At 43.9% G+C, this 15,190-nt stretch overlaps 1 protein-coding gene across 1 annotated transcript in view; it reads left to right on the top strand.

The window, feature by feature from the left end:
- Positions 1-1,287: 1,287 nt before the first annotated feature.
- The window catches only part of ABCA1 (ATP binding cassette subfamily A member 1), a 140,557-nt gene continuing 126,654 nt past the window's right edge, over positions 1,288-15,190 (top strand). The window contains 1 exon segment of the mRNA XM_030568016.1: positions 1,288-1,310. The gene's annotated coding sequence lies outside the window, so the exon portion shown is untranslated.

Here is a 15,190-nt window from a genome sequence, read left to right on the forward strand (position 1 = left end):
GCTTCTCCCCCGCACCTGTATTTTAAAGGTCTTTGTTCGCTTCGAGTCACTGACACAAGATGCGCCGGTTTGGCATTTCTTCTACTTTAATCATGGGCTCGCCAGCTCGAGCAATAGCTAACCAGGGCCAGCCTGGCTGGGGCAGGGGGGCACCTCTTTGCCCAAGAACTACTTTGCTTCCACCCCCCCTCCCCATCCCGTGACTAGACAGCAAGTGTGAAAAACCAGGATGAGGGTAGGGGGTAATAGGAGCCTATAGAAGAAAAAGATCCTAAAATCGGGACATCTGGTCACCCCCCCCCCTTCCGCTTTCTCAGAAGGAGCCTCACGCTGGGGCTGCTGAGGCAGGAAGGGAGGGAAGCCCAAACAGACAGACTAGCTAGAATTGACCGAGAGTAACCCCAGGCGTGTGAGGTTTGGTGCCTTAGAAAAAGAACAATTGAAGAAGACATCATCCTGGCCAAGTTGTTTTTGCACACACGGGCCTGGCTTGGGGACTGGACATTCGCTTCCAGGAGAAAAATGATTCTTGCAGGAGAGACTCCAGCTCCAAGGAATGTTGTTTGCAAGAAAAAAGATTGAAGGGATCCAGAGAAAGAGAGGAAAATGGAAAAAAAAGCTGCTGATCAACTCAAGGCTACTTTGTGAATTTCATGGTTTCCTGTTCCATTTCCAGTGATTTTGGAGCCCTGCCTGGGAGCATGTTTGTGCAGAATAGAAAGAAATGTTTGGGACTAGGGGAATGCTTTTTATTTTTCTGAACAGCATAGTTCACTTTATTTGGGGTTCTTGTGGGGTACATATTTCATGCTCCCTGCATTTATTCTTCCATTGTGCGATGTGAAAGCCTAATGGGTCAGAATCTGACCTCAGCTACAGCAGTGTCAATCCATTAAAGTCAGTGGAATTACTCCAGATTGCCTACAAGATCAAAATCTGTCCCAGTATTTCTTTGAGTGACAGCAACTTTAAGGGAGTGTTACATCCTTTGTTTCTACATTATAGCTGATTAACCTATTATCAGCCTATTATAAACACTGATATTTGATTTCTGTTTTTTTAAAAGTATCAAAATAAAGCAACGAGATTAAGTTGCAACTTGAAAACTGCTGATATTTTTCACCAAAAATTCCTTTTCGTTCTAGCACCGATAACACATTAAAAATGAAAATGAACATTTCCCAATTCTTGTTTTTGATGATAAAAACATAAATAAAAATAAAGACACAAAATATAGTTTTAACCTAAATACAATCTTTTTTTAACCTCAGGGAAACATTTAGGGCAGATTCTCCGGTGGGATGAATCAGGTAAGCCAGTGTGCTCAAATGCTTAGTTGAATTGGTGCCTAAATGGAAATGGAGCTTTCTTGAAAATCTGACCACATTAATAAATTAAAATACTAAAACCCAAACAGTAGATCCTATGTATAATCAAACACTATTCACAGTAGAAAACAGATGTGCTTTAATTTTCATGATGTTTCATTTAAAAACTGGTGTGATAAAGGTCCGTAGGCAGTGCTTTTTAACCCCAAAGGAAGCATTGTTAAAGCACAACCAAAATCAAGCTCATAGTGAGGTTTAATAGGGATTACGGTGAGGGAAAGGGAAATGAAATGCAAATGTGCCTTGTGCCTAGCTCTTACTGCACATTTTGCATCTTTTAAGAAATCCAAATGGAAGTATATGATGAGACATCCCGGAAACAGATGGATCATTGTGAACTTCTGTGGTGCCCTTGCGGACTGTTATGCTAAATACATAATATCAGGGACTCTTGGTGTACTATATTCATGACATGACATGACAGATGTAACTGCACTTTCTGAGCCACTACAATCCATTGTCAATGGGAGCCTGAACGTATGCAAAAATAATGCTGTGCAATCTGTGCCTTGTATTGCACTGCCTATAACAGCCAGACTCTGATACCTTTAGTCACACAGAGTGGCACCTTACTCTACAAATAGCCCAACTTCAGTGGGCTCCATGGGAAATAAATTTCTACTCAACTGTTTTTGAGTCATGCAATAAAGTGCTATGCATAGCTGCAGTGGGTAGCTAATCACTGGAACAGATTACGAAAGGGATAATATCGCTTGGAGTCTTCAAACTGAGATTGTATGTCTTTTAAAAAGAGCTGCTCAGTTTTGACCAATATTACTAGGTTAGATGCAGGAATTGCTGGGTGAAATTCTCCGGCCTATGTTATGCAGGCAGGTTAGATTATTGCAGTGAGGCCTTACAATCTCTGAGTCAATGTTAGTAAGCTGCCCCCAAATAGTCGCACTTAAATTCTCCTTAAAAAAACAAACTCCATTTAAAAAAAAAATTCAGATCCACTCTTCTCCATTATGTTGGTGTTCTAAGTGTGAAATAAGCATCCCGAAATGCAGTTGAATCTCAACTTTTTTACATTTGCAAAAGTTGTGATGGCTTAATATACATATTATAAAGTTCCCAAATATGGCTCAATATTAAATAATGCAAACAAATATTAAAAAAAAGTTCAGAATGACCTCTTCACCACAGACATGAATTGTGCCATCTATCCGATAAAAAGGTATTTTTAGAAAAATCTCTAAATACCTATGGATGGCATAGCCAGTAGAGGGTTTATAGGATGAAATTCTAAACAGTAATGGTGCCAATCACTGGCTGAATACTGTGGGCCTAATTCTCATCTACATTAGGTTCTCTAGTATAAATTTCAACCCAGTCTTGTCTGTTTTAGAAGTTTTCAACTCTCCAATATTTCCATCGTATTTAAATTTCAGCCTGCTTATTCCAGCCTGCTCCCCTGAACAAAGAAACAAGCAAATGCGACATTCACAATGTCTTTAAAAAAAATCAGACCTAAGGGCCAATCCTGCAGTCTTTACTCAGGCAACATTCCCATTGACTTCCTTGCAGCAGGGTTTATGGAGTTTTTGTAATGAGGTTTTGTTCTTCTTTACTGCACGGTGAATCAGAAGTAACCTCGCTGACCTCAGGGTAGAATCTAACCCGGAATATGAGAGTGCAGGGTTCAGTCATAAATTAATCAAAGGAGATGTGATTTAAAAGGAAAGTCTTCTCTAGGCTACACGTGGGGTGCAATGCCATTGATGGAGAGTTCTCAGATGTGCGAATGGGGGCAGAATTTGGCCCACAAAAGCATGGAAATACAGAGTTTTGCCTATAGGTCTATCCTTTTAAGCTATCCCATCATGTCTGAGTATTACATCGCTTATGGGGAACATCGTTTACCACATGAGCTGCACTGCCTAGACCAATGATCTCCAAACTTTTTTGATCGCACACCCCATCAGTAAAAAAATTTTTGAGCATGTACCCCCAATATATGTAATTTATGTATAAATTATATACATGTACTAATATATTATGTACATTATAAAACATACACAAAAATAGAAATTAAAGGATGAGAAAGATGAAATAAATTTTTTTTAAAAATATTGTTTTTATTAATGGTACAAAAAACCTTTTTGCTCTCACAAAAATATTAATATTTTTAGTGAGAGCAATGTGATTGAATATGTGCTTCATTATTTCTGAAAATCTTGGTTTAACACTTTGATACAGCAATTCAAAAGTCTGGATTAGGCTTAGGGTTCGGGAGGGCAGTCAGGGAGGGAGTTAGGGTGCTCAGGGTGGGGTCTGGGAGGGAGTTAGGGTGCGGGAGGGCGCTCAGGGCTGGGGCAGGCAGGAGGGGCAGCTCCTGTTTGGTGCAGTCAGTGTGCAGGTGGCTCTGCACAGCACGGCACTACCCCCATGGCCGCAATTCTGGGAGCCCCCCCCCCCACACACACACATCAGGCAGGACCACCGGGAATGCAGGGACGTTAGGGGCTGCAGGGCCCTAGGCTAAGGGGGGCCCAGGGCCCTGTCCTGCAGCTCTAAAGCCCCTTTCGGAATGTGGTCCTATGAGCACGGGCTGGAGGACTCAGGAGGAAGCAGGGGCAGCCGTGCAGCCAGTGGCCAGAGAGAAGCTCCGCTTTCCCCTTCAAAGCCCCACTTCTCTCCAGCTGGCTTTGAAGAGGAAAGCACTGCTTCTTTCCCACCACTTGCTGCACGGCTGCCCCTACTCCTCCACGGGCTAGAGGACTCAGGGCTGGATTCTGAAAAGGGCTTTAGATCTGCAGGCCAGGGCCCTGGGGTCAGGGCTGGCACTTCCATTTAGGTGACCTAGGTGGTCGCCTAGGGCGCCAGGATTTGGGAGGGTGGCATTTTGCGGCCCTCGGCGGCAATTCGGCGGCAGGGGGGGTCCCTCTGCGCTCCGGGTCGGCGGCAGCAATTCTGCCGTGGGTCCTTCACTCACTCCAGGACCGGCCGCTGAAGTGCCCCGAAGACCAAGAGTGCGGATGGCCACCCCCCCACCGCAGAATTGCCGCCAACCGGGAGCGCGGAAGGACCCCTGCCTAGGGCGCCAAAAACCCTGGTGCCTCCTGCCTGGGGTCCCCTTAGCCCAGGGCCCTGCAGCCCCGAAATCCCCTGTTTTCCAGGTGGCCCTGCCTGCCTGGTGGGGGAGGGGGCAGCTTCCCCACTCGCATGCTCCCTCCCTCCTCTAGCTGCCCCCCCCCCTTTTTTCCTCTGGCGATGCTCCTCCTGCCATGCTGCCCTTTTGCACTGGTGGCGCTCCTTCCACCGTGCCCCGCAATGGATTGTCTTGCGCACCCCCTGGGGTGCACACACCCTACTTTGGAGATCACTGGCCTAGATACTAAGTTACCTAGGACTGATATGGGAACTTGTGTTGCCCGTGGTTGGAATTTCACCCCTAAATGAGGAGTTAGGCACAAAGGGCATGATTGTGATCAAACTCCAGGGTAACTCCATTGAAGTCCATAGTGTTGTTTTTGATTTACCTTGGTGTAAATGAGAGCAGAATTAGTCCTAATCTTTTAATTAACTCCAGATTTCCTTACTTTCCATGGTGATGTGGGGGGGCAAATTTTCTCTTGGTGTAAACTGGCAGAGCTTCATCGACTTCAGCAGAGCTCTGCTAGCTTACATCAGCTGAGAATTTGACTGTGGAACTTAAATATTATTTTAATCTATTTTTGTTTGTACATACCCGGCATATGCAGGTGCAGAGTATGTTAAGAATATACATTAGATATGTATTATTGATCCTACAAAAGAGAGAGGGATACTATAAAAATACATTCCAGACTTGAGCCATACTTCTGAACTTTAGAAGGACTTTTCCTCTGTCACACAGTAAGTAATCTGAAAATGCTGGACAGACATCAAAAGAATGTTAATGTCACTATGTCCTGGTTATTGCTGGAATCTGTTAATAGATGTTTTTCTGTGTTCTGTTATGGGTAGGTTTGATAAAGGGAAAAGGCTAGTTCTGCCTTTTTTTTCATTTTTTTAAGCATTTGTCATTGGACTGAAGACATGTGATCTTGCCTCAAGGACTGTGACAGACAGGCAGAGTAGGATGGAAAACTGTTGATGCAGCTTTTCTGACAAAACAGCCTAACATCATGGACAGATAAAGAACACTCAAAGCATTTTATCATTCTGAGCAGTAGGGTAAAAGGTTGATGATTAAAGATTATAATAGGAATGAACATCAGAGCCTGTATTTTAAACAGGATAAATATCCACATGCAAGCTGACTTCTTATGCCCGTTAGTTATTTTCTGTGGGAGTGCTGCTTAGAAGAATGCTAGCTTAATCCAGTAAAGGACCATTTTGCATTATGTTAACTTCATTAGGGAACAATTGGCATTAGACAGGAAAAAAAGAGGAGTAGTTCCAAGACTGTACCAGTTTGGGCTATACTGAAAGGTATATTCTTTGGGAATAAGCAAACGATGCCCGGGACTCTGACCACAGAATCTAGAAAGCATTTAAAAGGAAATCTGATTTTCTCTTTTAATTGAGAGTCCAAGTTAGCAGTGCCATAGAAAAGATTTGTAAGTGACCAAAAGCTATTACCCTCAGATGGTCATTTGTCCCAGGTGAAATAATTTGTGGAATATCACCCCAAAAACCTCTCACTAAATTTTATACTAGTTAACAGTCCTAGGGGCTTGGGGTGCAGGAGGGGATATGCAGTGCTGACTCCAGGAGGGGGCTCACGGCTGGGGGTTGGGGTGCATCCTCCCGCTGGGCAGCACTTACCTCTGGCAGCTCCCGGTCAGCGGCGGGCACAGCAAGGGTAAGGCAGGCTCCTTGCCTACCCCGGCCCCACACTACTCCTGGAAGGGGCCAACGCCCCCTTGGGGGCAGGGGGCACATGGCTCTGTGTGCTGCCCCTCTCTACAAGCACCACCTGTGCAGTTCTCCCGGCCAGTGGGAGCTGTGAGGGTGGTACTTGCAGGCAGGAGCAGCGCATGGAGGGAGTGGCTGGCCACTTCTGGGAGTGGCGTGGGGCTGCCTTAGTGGCAGCCATGTTGCCCACCCGAGATCACAATTGACCGGTTGGTGACCACTGACTTAGAGGGAGAGAGAGAGAGATTGATTCTGCTCTACAGCCTTAGCTAACAGCCAGTGGCTTTTAGTTCATGCAGCAGAGGCTCATGCACTAAGGTCTACAAGTCCCAGGTTCAATCCTGCCCGCCGATATGTACAGTGCTTAGCTCGATGGGGAGCTCAGTTGGGGGCTTCTGGCTATCCTAATACAAATAATACTGAAGTTAAGAGATGACTGTACCAGACACACATGAGAGCACAGTCTTTCTCACAACTGGGGGAGCTGCACATCTCGGAGGGGTGTATCTCCTTGAGGACAGCAGTCAGGGAGATCTTTCTGTCCATGTACTCTCGCTGAGTTTAAGGCCCAAGTTTTCCAGAAGGAACTCTGCTTTCGCAGGTACGTTCTGTGCCTGCACAAAGCTACATGTATATAGTTGTCCTCAGAACTCACTGTGGATGGAAATATTAATTAACTTCTTGCGTGGAATTTTCCAAAGCTCTCAGCATTGGCCTAGCTCTGCTCTCACTGAAGTCAAGAGTTTCACCTGGTTGATTTCAGTGGGAGCATAGTTAGGCCAAAAGTCCCACCCCTACCTACCATTTATTGTGGGAGAAACAGCTTTGGCCCTCCTATTTGTGGGTGCACAAATGAAGGCCATGTGGAAGCTGGTTGACATCAAGCCCTAAACAGGTAGCTCTAAAAGGTCAAAGTGACGACTGTTAATTAAACAGAACTGACCGTGTCCTGTAGTTACATAATTCTGCTGTTTAACTTAAAGAAGTGTCTCAAAACTGTTTCTTTGCAAGAAAAATGTTTCCCTTCCAGTTGACCAATTGCCTTCCTTTTAAATATTATGTTTTTTAAATTATTATTTGCCCCATTAAACTGTGTTGGCAATTCCTGCTGTTTAGGAGTTTTTTCCATTGACTTCAGTAGAGTCAGGGTTTTACCTTTAATCCCTGTTTGCTTACAGGGGATGAACACCACAACCTCTTTTCTTGATGTCTTCTGATTCCCTCAGACCGCTTCTTACTCTCCCTGAAGCCTTTCCCCTCTTTCATTTCTTGTCCTATTGGTTCTTTTTTTTCTTTTTCTAGAGCCTCCATCCCAGGTTCATGTCATCATTTCACTAATGCTACATTCTAGACCCTTCTCAGTCCCAGTCACACATGGTAAGGTCTGGATTTACTGCAATACCCAGACACTTATAAGCCAGATCCTCAGCAGATACAGACCTTTGACTTCAGTGGAGCATTGCCAACTCAACCAGCGAAGGATATCTTGCTCTCAGTATTTAAAAATGGATGGAGCCTATTTTTCTTTTGTTAAAACAAACAGCCTCCTTAACAACTTGGAAATGCTTGACTTTTATGTGTATTTTCATTTTTGAAGCCAGTTGTTCTCCGTTCTTTCTTTCGTTCGTTCTTTTTATAAACTCCATCTGGTATTTTATACTGGTATTCTGTGCTGGATTTCCCTCCCTTTTGAACCTCATCATCCGTCTGCATAGGCACAGAATTATGTAGTTGAAAAAGAAAGCAATAGTGAAGCAATATTGTTTTTAATTGACCAAACTTGGCCTTTTCACCTCTCTGTATATTTGTGTGTGAAAGTAAAACCCCAAACTCCAAAAATTGAAGTACGTATCAGAAAAATGAGGTTAAATCATGTATTAAATGTAAGAGGAATTTTATGTATTGTAAGTAAAACAAATTGTCCTGAGCCAGTGTTTAGTATTTTAAAGTTAATGGAGAAAATTCTGCTCTGTTCTGAATCTGAATCCTTCCTGTGCCATGAGATGTAGCTTAGGGTATGAACAAGGCTCCGCCATCCCTTTCTATCCGGGGCTACTCTTAGTAGGTCCTCAAAGTCCCACAAGTTTTCCCTGTCTGGGTCTTGTTTGACGGAGGGATTCTTTCTGTTGGAGCCTTTTGGATGTTCCTCCAGCTGCCCAATGGCACACCTGTCATGGCAGATGTTCTGGCTTCATTCTTAATAGGTGTCCCAGATATTTTCATCTTCTTTTCTGGATAACTTTAGAGATCATTCTTAAGACATAAGGGGTTGTTGAACTCTGACAAATCTTGGCACTGGTTATAAATTCATTTCATTTAATACCTTGTAATTTCCTGAGCCATTTGCTTTTGAAGGCTGCTGGATTTCCAGCGTTCACATCTGTATGTTAAGATAGAAATAACATTTGAGTTGATGAGTCCTCATTTTGATCTTTAAATTATAGAATTTTTTTGACCAAATCTTGTTTAAGCTGGTGAATGCAGCTGCCATCTTGTCAGTTTATTACATAATTTCCTTTTGGATATCCCTATCGGCTTGCATGTTACTGCCAAAGTATGTGAATTCAGTTACCACTTGTATTTCTTTGCCTTCTAACGTAATGCTTGAGTTGGGAGTTGCTGGGATCTTCATTAGATTTGTTTTTTCATAACAAATTATTAACCCTGTCTTTTCTGTGATGCTATAGAGCTTTCTGGTCTTGACTTTCATGTTGGTTGAGCAGTTACTTAGAACAGCTATACTGTCAGCAAAATCTAAATCTTCTAGTGTTCTGTTGTTGAGCCATGTGATGCCTGTGTTGTGTTTGTCTACACATTTTCTCATAATGAAGTCAATACCAATGCCAGACAGTAAAGGTGAGAGAATACATTGTTTGATGCCAGTGTCTCTTGAACTGTTTTCTTCAACTGTGCAAGCTGCCCCTTCATAGAAAGCCTTGATGATAACTGTTTTTGTTGGCATACCACTGCGCTTCAGGATGTTCCAGAGTGATTTGCAATGTTAAATGCTTTCTTGAAATCTGTGAAGTTTATGATGAGTGGCTTTTTGCCATTGGATGATCTCTTCAAAGATCATTATTAGGAGAGAAATCTGGTCGATACATGATCTTCTGGGTCAAAATCTAGCCTGCTCTTCCCTCTAGTTTTGTCTCCGCCACTTCCCCGATTCTGCTTAAGAGGATGCTGCAAGGAGAAAGGAGTGTAGCACCTTCCAGTTGTTACAATCACTTAGGTCGCCAGGTTTTGCTCTTGTAACTATGATGCCATCTTTCCATTGCTTTGGAGCCATTTCTTAGTCTCACCCTGTTGATGAGTTCAGTGATTCTTATAAGTGGTGACACCCATGCTAGTGGACTGACCTAAATGGAATTTTGTGGGTGTGCTTAAGAGCAGAATGTATCCCCATAAGCATAACTGACAAATTATGAATAGTGCCAGTGAATCCCCAAAACACCACTAAAGAATTCCTTTTTCTCCCAAAAACAGTGTAGTGTTTCTGCTAGTTACAGCCGTTTGACATATGATAGTGTTATGGCATATTGGTCCCAGAGGGCAAAGCCAAGACAAAAATGACTGTTTGTTTGAACTTCAGTGGGTGAAGCCTGCACCAAATACTGCACTGTGGGTGTGCACCATCAGTTACAGAGGTCAATTTTGATCAGGATTGTGCAGTAAAGATTTTTGTGAACGATACATTGGCTCTTTAGAATAGAGTTACTCTGAGATCAAGGCTGAACCGAATCCAAGCTTTGCAATTCAGGTCTCAGTAGGATGTGCACTGCTATTTTCAGATCCTGCTACAGTGGCTAGCACATTCATTGACAGTAAAAAGAGAGATTTTCAGCTAATATGGACTCTGGATCTTTGGGCACTGGCTGTGATTAATTGACTATCTTATTTGCTTTTGGGCAGATTGGAATCTTGCTTTTCTTGTGTTTTATCTGGCACAGAGAATGAACTAGATTTTGGCCTTTGAGTTTAGGACAGCCAGGGACTTTCTTTCATAGTAAGAGAGCTTCAGTACCTCAGCAAATTAGTGTCTTTCGAGTGGCTTTAGGAAAGTGCATGATAAGTTAACGAATTTCATTTGGGGTGTAATATTTTAAGTTCAATGATGTATGCAAGTGCAACTCCTTCGATCCTATTGGAGCTGCACTTATTTGCATCAGTGGAGGCAAGTATGGTCCTTGGAGAATATATCTATGGATATCTTATAGATGTACCTGTACGTTTATAAAAGCTGGGCTGGTTTGCTGCTATCACGTAATGAATGTAGAATCGGGTCCTAAGCCAGTAGGAGTGCTTCTCTTCAATACATGAGATAATGGGCATGATTGCATTGCAGAATTAGGAATTTGCTTGCTGCACTGCATGCTGGGAGCAGAAGGTGGCTTGCTGAATTCATTAGGCTATAGAAAGAAGGCCTGGTTCTCCACTGTATGTACTGTGTGCAGTCATTCACGCTGGGGCTAAAATTCTGACAATCTGACTTGGTAACACTTTGCACTCCCTTTACACTCCTATCACACCCATGTAAACACACTGCACACAGTGCAGAATCAGGCCCAGAATGTTGCACTGTATACATGTCCTATGTGCTCTGCTTTTTTACCTCTCCTCCCATTGTTTGTTATGCAGTGATCTTTTCTATGCTTTTCAGATGGAATCCTTTAAATGATGTTATGTTAAGTATGCCATTAAATGCTGCTATAAATAATAATAAAAATGTTATTCCGGGGTCCCCTATTTATTCTGCCTCAGTTATTTCTAGCTCAGATTTGCTCAATCTGTAAATCAAAAGATGGATTTTTTTCCCCCCTAACTGCCACCACTGCAAGTTTAGTCTGGGATCTGAAATGTCAAGCTGCTTCCTTCCTGCCTCTAATGAAGACTCGAGTAGGAGAATTTGCCTGACCATTTGCTTGATGCATGAGGCAAAACAGAACCTAGTTCTGCATCAGAGCTAGATGGGTACCAGTGTCTTACAGCTCCTAACTGCAAGTCTGCTGTAGTCTCCTTGTGCATTCCCCATATAACTCTAACATGCCTCCATCTCTGACCTCATCTTCTTATGCTTTCCACATGCCACTAACACTCTCCTTCTCCCATGAACATTTGTGTCTTGGTCATCACTAATCTCTTACATGTCCAAAGACCGATGCACCAACCACCATCCTTCTTGCATTCAAATCCTGTTCATTTCTGCCACAGGCTAACACAACAGTGCCCCTGGTTTTGTCATCAGTGGGACTTGAACACTAGTCTTATGGCTTTAAAGCCACAAGGCTCTACTGCCTGAACTACATGCTCAGTTCTGTTAGCTTAGAGGAAGTAACAGATGCATAAACCTCTGTGTACAGTCCAGCCACTAGAGGGAGTCAGAATGTGTTTACAAGAAACAATTTGATTAAATTTAAAAGATTAATCATCAAGAATTGTTGCTCAACCAACTGTGGAACCATATGATCTTATTTATGTAACTCTGCCCTCCTTCCCCACCTTTTCTTTGTTCCCTCCTTCACTTGGCTATGTTTTGTCTGAATTTTACATTGTAAACTCTTCAGGATAATGGCTTTTTGTTTGTTCATATATGTATTCTATTTAATCAATTTGTTTTGTGGGCTGGGAGAGGTAGGCAGGGAAGGATTGCTAGCCTGCCAATCAAGCCAGCCACCAGGAACCAAGCACCATCCTCTGGCCAAAGAAGACAGAGGAAGAGGCCTGGGAGCTCCTTGTCTAAGAGAAATCTGGGCGACAGGAAACAGAGAGCTTGTGGGGTTCTAACCTCGCCAAACTTGCATCTGCCCCACCGAGAGGAACCTGGGACCACAACAGGATGCTGCCCAAGGTCCCCAAGGGGGCATTACTAGTGACAAATCACCACAGGAACTTGGACTATAGGGGCCATGCCTCAAACTTAAAGGACAACAGTAGGAAGTAGCCCAGGGCAGTGAAGGTAAACTCAATGCTGGGAGCATCCTTACTCAGGAGTTGATGTTCACAGGCTGGGACCTGATGGAGAGGGAGGGTCTGGGTCCCCCTACAATTCTCCCCCTCTTCCCCCTTAAAAGCTGGGGCACATTTACCAAACAGAGGGCCGGAAATGAAGTGCTCCAGTCACTAGGCAACCTAGCTCTCCAACCCCCAAAATAACCAGACCACTCAGGGCAGGTGGGGATCTTCTGCCCAGGAGGGCAGCCTACTTAGCAGAAGGAAAACTCTGATCTCAACCCTCCTGTGGAGTAAATGATGCTTGGTGCTGTGCAGCAGTGACACCGGTGCCTCCTGTAAGCAATCCACTGGGTCTGCAGCAACAAAGTAGGAAGAATGGACATGTACCTAACTGAACGGAGGGAAAGGCCCTCTCACTGCGGTGTATGTCAGGGACATCAGCCAAAGCACTATAGTTCTTTGTGGGGTGAGGTAGCTAAGTCAGTGCAAGCAGTCTCATCTTTTTGGTGAGGTACTCAGGGCAGTGGTAGATATTGTTAACGAGGAGGGGTGAGACTGGCCTGTATGCTTCTTCACCAGGGACTGCTGCTAATGGTGAGAGGGCATCTCAGCCCTGTGCCAGAAGATTGCCTGGCAGCTCCAGGCCAACAGGATTTCTAGTGGCCAGTGTGTGAGCTGTCAGAGAGTTGGCAGGAGCAGTGGTCAGAGAGAAGAGTTTGATGAAAAGCAGGGACTTGCACAGCCAAAGAAATCCCACATCATAAAAGCAGCAAGGCAGAATGTGTCCAGTTTGGTAAAAGGCGTGGAAGAAGTTGATAGGATGGTAGAGAGGTATTGATGTTCTGTGCCTATGGGAAATGTGATGGGTGGGGGACACAGTGAAAAATTTGGGCTTCGATTATAACATTTGTCTATGTAAATGACAAAAGGAGTGATAATGGAATCTGGCTGGTAATCAGAGGAGAGCTGAGGAGAAGGGTGGTTGAAGGTTTTTGAATGTGACAGACTATATGAATCCAAGTTAAAGAGCACCCTCTGTCTGTGATATAAGTATGCACCTCAGAAAGAATATGTTAGAGAAAGGGAGTTTCTCCCAGACTTGCAGAAACAGCAATGCCAAAGGAGCTGCTGTTGGTGTTCTGTGATACAAATACGCACGTGGGCAAAAACCACAAGGGGTATGAACTGTGCTTAGGAGATTTCATCCTAAACTCTATGAATGAGAGAAAAAGTGTTACTAAATATTGCTAATTAATGGATGACAGCCAACACATGGTTCCAAAACACAGTGAGCCATTTAATCACGTATTACAGTGGTGGAAACAAAAGCCAGATGAATATAATGTTGAGGAAATCTCAGTTGAGTTATGGACTGCAAAGTGACACCTGGCAAGATGGCAGTGCTGCAGCACAAACCTCTTGTGGCAAAGACAGCACAAACCTCTTGTGGCAGCTGAGTGTTGGATGAGAATGGAACTAAGGTAAAAAGAAACAGGATTAAAGTACAGACGTTAAGGGGAAGTGTGCAGAGGAGTGTTTGCAAGCAGTACATGATAATTATCCGGAAATAGATTTGGCATCAGCTGAAGAGTGGAACTACCTCCAAAGAACATGAATTGTGGCATCAAAGAGGTTTGTGGAGGATACAGATGGAGAAAACCAAGGGAGAGAGAGGAGCAGTGGTGGACTGATGAAATGCAGATAGCAACTGAAACAAGAAAATGGCACATAAAGAGAGGAATAAACCTGTTGATTGCTAGTAGAAGCAAAGTGAGCTGCCAAGAGGCAGTGAAGAAGGCCCAAGGGAATGCCCTACTTTTCCTGTATGCTGAGCATGTAAACTACCCACAGCTGACTTGCAAAAATATCTGTGTCACTGCAAAAATGAGAGGCAAATGGATGGAGGATGGTATTGTTCATCATTTACAAGTGAAGGAAAGGTGGAAACAATCCTTTGATAGTCTTTTAAATGAGGCAGTTGCCAACATGTGATCCTAATGTGGTTCCTGAGCCTGACATAATGGAAGAATAGATGAAACATGCAATCCAGATAATGAAGAATAGTAAGGCAGAGAGATGTGGTGCTGGATCTGGTGAAAGCCTTGGACAAGAGGCATGAAAGGGATGAACATTAAAGCCATATAGCAAGACAAGAACATTCCCAGAGATTGGTGCAAGTCTGTCCTGATGCCTGTATATAAGAAGGTAAGCATCAATGACTGTGGAAACTTTTGAGGGATAGAGGTGAAGCTACTGAATGTGCCTTGGACGTCAAGACTAGGAGGATGGTGGAACCCCACCTTGAACAAGAACAGTTGGGTTTTAGGAAAAGATGAGGAACCACAGATGCCGTGTTTGTAATTTGGCATGAGAAAGGGAAGCGGCTAAGTACCACAGGACTGCATCTGGGATTCTACAGCCTGAGAAAAGGCGTATGATACAGTGGACAGGAGGCTGCTCACAGCAGTGCTGAGGAAATATAGAGTGTCTGAGGGTTTAATAATGTCAGCTGAATGAGTATGCTGAACAGGTTTTGGAACTAAAAGTCCCTTTGAAGGAGAAGTCAGATGGCACCAGGGGTCGGCCCTCAGTCCACTGATATTGATCCTACTGATATGCTATGTCAGCAGGAAGATCCCAAAAGGAAAACGTCAGAAACTGCTATATAGCAATAAGGGCATCCTCCAAAGAAGACCTGGAGGTACCAGTAACCCAATGGTTAGGGCTGCCAACTTTCTAATCGTACAAAACCGAACACCCTAGCCCTGCCCCTTCCCAGAGGCCCTGCCCCCCCCTCACATTCTCCCCCTCCCCCCCACTCACTTTCACTGGGCATAGGTATCCTGAGGGATCTTATTTAAAGTGATTTGGGCATCAAGCCAAGGAGTTTTGTTTAGATCAGAGAGACTGAATCACTATGTGAACTGAGATTATTTAAGCAACTTCCTGTAATTTTGTCACTGTGCTTCACATTGTAAACTTCCAGTCTGGTGAGACGTAGGGATACA

This window comes from Gopherus evgoodei, chromosome 6 (assembly GCF_007399415.2).
Source record: "Gopherus evgoodei ecotype Sinaloan lineage chromosome 6, rGopEvg1_v1.p, whole genome shotgun sequence".
NCBI lineage: Eukaryota > Metazoa > Chordata > Testudines > Testudinidae > Gopherus > Gopherus evgoodei.